Raw genomic sequence first — 6,591 nt, 5'->3', positions numbered from 1 at the left:
AAATAAAATAAACGAAGGGAAGAGGGAAAAGGGAGAACAATTGCGTCCATGTGACTTTAATGCAGATATTAAGGTCACTCTTCAATCTAAAAGAAATCCATGTTAAAAATGATACCTCATCCTTTATTTTGAGCTGTTATTTTTTAACATGGATTTCTTTTTAACCTATATATATTCTGTGTTTTGTAGAATGATACGTTAAGGAGCTTTTTTCATTAGTACCTCCACCTCCGGATTAGTTGAATCCATATATTGTGACTTAAACTGATATATATATATATATATATATACATGCGTGTGTGTGTGTGTGCGTATGTGTGTATACACACACTCACTTAAACATATTTGTTGCTTATAACTGTACATACTAACATGAATATGCACGTATGCTCACACTCGCATAATATACAATACAATAAATTAATACTAAAAGTACAAATTTTAGTCAATAACAAACAGGCTTTTCTATACACTGGGCAAATATTTTCATGGACATAAAGAGTAGGAGCGGCTAAATCTTGCACTTTGTGAGATTTATTTCACTCTTGACTTTGAATGTGATCAAATAATAATACAAGTACACAGCCTAGCATATCAATGAATACACTTTGTAAAGCATTCAATCATTTGGGAAATACGTCATACTCCAAAAACATAATCAGCAGAACTGGAACATTACGTGGAGCAGAAACCATTTGCAGTTAACTAAACCTCAATATTTATATTCAATTTAAAAGGTGACGAGATGGCAGAATCGTTAGCTCGCCGGGCAAAATATTTAGTATCATTTCGCCCATCTTCGTGTTCTGAGTTCAAATTCCGTCGATCGTCTTTGTCGTTCATCCTTTCGGGTAGATAAAAGTATCAGTTAACATTGGGGTCAATGTAATCGACTTAACGTCTACCCTGAAATTGCTGGTCTTGTGCCAAAATTTGAAAGCAATATTTTATATGCAAGTTAAAGGCAGCGAGATGGCAGAATCGTTAGCACGCCGGGCAAAATGCTCAGTGGTACTTCGTCCGTCTTCATATCCTGAATTCAAATTCTGCCGAGTTCGACTTTGCCTTTCATCCTTTCGAGGTCGATAAAATAAATACCATTTGAATAGAGGAGTTAATGTAATCTTCGAAATTGTTAGCCTTGTACGAAAATTTGAAATCAATATGTATATTCAATTTGAAACAAACATATCTACATTAGAGTGAGAATTCTCCACACAACCTCTATTTAACCACTACTACAATACGACGTTCTTGGACAATTTCTAAATACATGAAGGACATCGACTCACCAGACTCTGATGGCCCAGAAATGCTTATACTTCGCCCTAAATTTACGATCAGGAACTTAAAATAGCCGCGGCTGCCAGACTTGTCTATTGGCACCTTGTAACTACGTGTACAGAGCACAGTACAGTATCAATAAATTTGTATCATTTATACTTAAAACAGGTATCTGTAGTTCATTTTAATTATTTAAGTAAATTTAGTAGTTTTTAAATTTAGAATGTGACCATCACTTGTTCGAGAAAATCAGCAATTCGGGATGATATTAGAACTAAAGATTCAGAAAAATCGAAGTTGTATCTGTGTAAAAAAGGTCAAAATTGAAACAATGATGATACATGAGAGAACAAATCAAAGAAGATTAATTCTGTTAATACTGATCTATATTAATAAAAGTTTCTGTAGAATTTCTAGTTTTAGGGAAAGAGTACCGTCAACTGAATCTACCACTGTACACTGTTGGTATTTGATATATTTTATCAACATTGAGAAGAGGAAAATGAAAGCAAATATACATACATACATACATACATACACACACACACACACATACATACATACATACATACATACATACACACACACACACACGAACGCATCTGGATTAATGAGCAGAAGGAAGATAATGCGAAAGTAGAGCATATATATTCTTTGTGAGGGAGAATGCTGTCACTCTATGATCTATATTTTCCTATGAAATCATCAATCGAAAAAATATAAAAGTATACGTCCCTTGTATACAAAATTTTAAAATACATTCTGATCTATGTTTATGAAGGTTAATGTTTCGAGATGTAACGACATAAATGTGATAACTCAAGTATACAAGTCAGGGTGTGTGGAATTGCAATGCAATTTATAAGTAAATAACTAACTAAATAAACAGAAAATAATTTTAAAAAGATTGGTAGAAACTAAAGAAAAAGTTATATCGGAGTCCTTCCCAATCGGTTATTTTTGCGAATTAAAACACTGGAGTTCAAGATGACTGTTGATGATCTAGATAAGAAAGTTGGCTCAATAATGTTTAAAATGCACAATATCCTTCATTGCTAGCTCTAAATAATGCCATTTTTAAACACTAATTGTTGAGATTATACACTAATGCAAGACTAAATGCTGCATAACTCTTTAACTTCATACCTGGTACATTATATATTTACTTGCCATTCTCTAGACTATTGGACAAAGGAAACTTCGAGTTTATGAGATTCCCGAGATTATATTTCTACCAATATCGATATGCAAAAAATTTCATTTCAGTAGTCTTCATAATTCAAAGAAGAATTAAATGAAATTTTGACTCATCAAGCTAAGTTAAAGAAAACAGTTACGACTTTGGCCAAAAGATGTTTCTCTTCTCCTTTGTTTATATAGAATTAATCAGTATTTTAGGAGTTTGAATGGATATGAAGTCTTGGCATTCTTGCTTTCTGCATTACTTTATGTTGGTCTTGTAGTCTATGACTAGATAGAGTGAATGGGAGATGACTTTTAAATAGCGATTGAATCGCACTGTTAACACAGGTAGGACACAGTATTGACTCATAAGCCTTTGATATATTTGGTAGTATATTACGTTTGCCTAACGAAATACGGTGTCCCTACCAGTAATTAGTACTAATAACACTTCTAATTTCGGTACAAGGCCAGAAATGGTTATAGGAGGTGAAGATGATTATATCGACCCCAGTGCTCCACGGGTACTTATCAACGTCGAAAGGATGAAAGCCAAAGTCGTAATGAACCAGCAGAAATGCCTCTAAGCAATTTGCCCCATGTGCTAAATTCTAAGCAGTTAGCTCATCGGTAGCACATCGTTAGCACCAGATGCCTAAATCTTACTAATTATTAAGTATCGTAAACTAGATGCTAATAAAAGTATATCAAAGCTCACAAGCTTATTTTAACTATGAACGAAAAATTAAAAATAATATCCCTTGCTAAATACAGCATGAGGTTCTACCACTTGATGTTAACTATATGTACAACGGAAACCAGGCTGAACAACTAAAATAATGATCTACCGGCTTAAAGGTCGAGAATCTAAATTATTACTGACTTTCTATATTTAAATTATTATGTCACTTTGCCATGTATTAAAGGTCGGAGTAATATTGCTTTCAAATTTTGGTACAAGGCCAGCAATTTCGGAATAAGAGTTAAGTCGATTCCATCGACTCTAGTATGCAATTGGTACTTATTTTATCGAGCCTCCGAAAGGATGAAAGGTGCAGTCGAATTCGGCGGAATTTGAACCCAGAACATACAGACGCACGAAATGACGCTAAATATTTTGCTCGGCGTACTAACGTTCCTTATTTCTTTATTGCCCACAAGGGGCTAAACATAGAGGAGACAAACGAGGACAGACAAAGGGATTAAGTCAATTACATCGACCCCAGTGCATAACTGTTACTTAATTTATCGACCCCGAGAGTATGAAAGGCAAAGTCGACCTCGGCGGAATTTGAACTCGGAACGTAACGGCAGACGAAATACCGCTAAGCATCTCGCCCGGCGTGCTAACGTTTCTTCCAGCCCACCGCCATAAAAGTAGGAGTAATATTAGCTATCGTGTAAGGTGGCGAGTTGGCAGAATCGTTAGCACGCCGGGCGAAATGTTTAACGGCATTTTTTCTGTCTTTACGTTCTGAGTTCAAATTCAGCCGAGGTTGACTTTCCCTTTCATCCTTTCTGGGTCGATAAATTAAGTACCAGTTGCGTACTGGTATCGATCTAATCCACTGGCCTATTCCCCAAAAGGATCGATAGAATATGCACCAAGCTTTAAAAATAGGTACTGGTATGTTCAACTAAACCATTCAAGGCTGTGCTTGGGAGCAGTCTAATAACAGAAAAAAATTAAAGGAAATAAAAAAATGCACACATATATACATACGCACGCGCTCTCTCTCTCTCTCTCTCTCTCTCTCTCTCTCTCTCTCTCTCTCTCTCTCTCTCTCACACACATACAGTATATATAAAAAATTATGTGTATGCGCGTGCGTTATGTGTATCATAAACTTAGCCCTTCCTCCTACTCGCATATACATACACACACACACACACACACACAAACATATTCAAACACATAACATAGATAGATAGATAGATAGATGGACGTGCACCCATCTGTATATCTGTGTGTTTGTATATGCGTGCGCGGATATGTTATATAAATTATGAAATCGCTGTAGAATATTAAGCATTTCACAAAATTTCTATTAAAAAAATATTACTTTCGAAATGAATGTAAGGGACATAACAATAGTTAGAAATGATAGTTACTTCCCTTGAACCGGTTATCGTAATTATCTACTCTTATTTGTATTCCTTAAATTAGCTTTTTCATTATTCATAATTAACAATTGTCACTGCTTGAAAAAGTGCATTGTAGAAAGTGGGGATGTCTGTTGTGGTATATAGTTATTTTCACTTCCATTCATTCAACTCCAATTTTATTCTGCCTGGTGGTTCCGCTATTGTTGAGGTCTCAGTCATTAATGAATCGCTGATCTGATGACAATCCAACAGAGAAAGTGTTTGTACTGTATTCACATTATCGAACATCTATGACGCTATATGCGGGATTTTTAGTTTTAAGTCATACGAAAAAATAAGCAAATAAATAAATAAATAAATAAAATAATGGTTTAAAATTTTAACACAAGGCCAACAATTATTATTATTATATGAGGTGGCAAATATTCAAGGCATTCCAATTTGTATCTTTTTTATTTGTTACAATATTAAACCAGTCTAGACGGCAAGCTGATAGAACCGTTAGCACTTCGGGCAAAATGCTTAGCGATATTTCGTCCGTATTTACGTTCTGAGTTCAAATCCCGCCGAAGTGGACTTCATCCTTTCATCGTCGATAAAATAAGTACCAGCTGAGCACTGGGGCCGATGTAATCGACTTCCCTCCTTCTCTCAAATTGCTGGCATTGTACCAAACTTTAAAATCAATATTAAGTCAGTCTACTTGATTTGCATCATGTTTCCTTGTCTAAAATGTAAATTCAACCCAAGCCCGAGAGCCTAAGGTCTACTTTTCTCATATTTTTACCTTCAAAACATAGAACCTGTTCTCATACGGTTTTATTTCTCTCTAGCATGCAACGGAAAAAAGCCTCAACCTCATAGTTCAACCAACTACAAATAGCAGCCAAATCTCATTCAAATCACAACTGACCGTCTTGAGAAAGGATAATGTATTTCTAGCTACTCCTGCAAGTAAATATTGGTATCAAATTTTGGCACACAGCCATCAAGTTCAGGGGCAGGGGTTAAGTTGATTACATTGACCCCAGTACTCAACTAGCACTTATTTTACCATCTCTGAAAGTATGAAAGGTAAGGTTGACTTCGGCGGAATTTGAAATCAGAACGTACAGACGGACGAAATGCAGCTAAGCGTGCTAACGATTCTGCCAGCTCGCCGTAAGTAAGTATTCTTTTCTACTCTAAATTTTGGAGGAGGGGACCAGTCGATTAGGTCGACTCCAGTACGCAACTGGTACCTAATTTATCGACCCCGAAAGGATGAAAGTAATGACAGACGAAATAGCGCTAAGCATTGTACCCGGCGTGCTAACGTTTCTGCCAGCACGCCGCTTTTCTGTAAGTGAATATTTATTTCTTTATTGTCCACAGGGGCCTAAACGTAGAGAGGAGAAACAAGGGCAGACAAAGGGATTAAGTTGATTACATCGACCCCAGTGCGTAACTGGTACTTATATAATCGACCCCGAAAGGATGAAAGGCAAAGTCGACCTCGGCGGAATTTGAACTCAGAACGTAACGGCAGACGAAATGCCGCTAAGCATTTCGCCCGGCGTGCTAACGATCCTGCCAGCTCGTCGCCCTAAATATATTATGTATTATACGCATTTAATGCCACCTTGATTTCACATTCACGATAACAAATAAACTACAATTTAAATTATTGGTTTCAAATTTTGACACAAGGCGAGCAAGTTCTGTGTAGGGGATGAGTCGTTCACATCGCCCCCCGCCAGTACTTAACTGGTACTTATTTTATCGACCTCGAAAGGGATGAAAGTTGAAGTGGACCTCGGCAGAAATTTGTATTCTGAACGTAAAGACGGTCGAAACGCCGGTAAGCATTTTGCCTGTCGTGCTAACAATTCCACCAGTTTGCCGTCTTATCTACAATAAAACTATTAAATTAATTATAATTCTACGCTTTGCAATCTAAAATTATATTAGACATATTTGAAGCACTGATTGCACATAAAAAACATTTTTTAAATATTTAACTTTTGTTGGAATCCGAGT

This window comes from Octopus bimaculoides, chromosome 9, assembly GCF_001194135.2.
Source record: "Octopus bimaculoides isolate UCB-OBI-ISO-001 chromosome 9, ASM119413v2, whole genome shotgun sequence".
Classification (NCBI taxonomy): domain Eukaryota; kingdom Metazoa; phylum Mollusca; class Cephalopoda; order Octopoda; family Octopodidae; genus Octopus; species Octopus bimaculoides.
The sequence above is the reverse complement of the archived record's forward strand: the minus strand, read 5'-3'. Positions refer to the sequence as shown.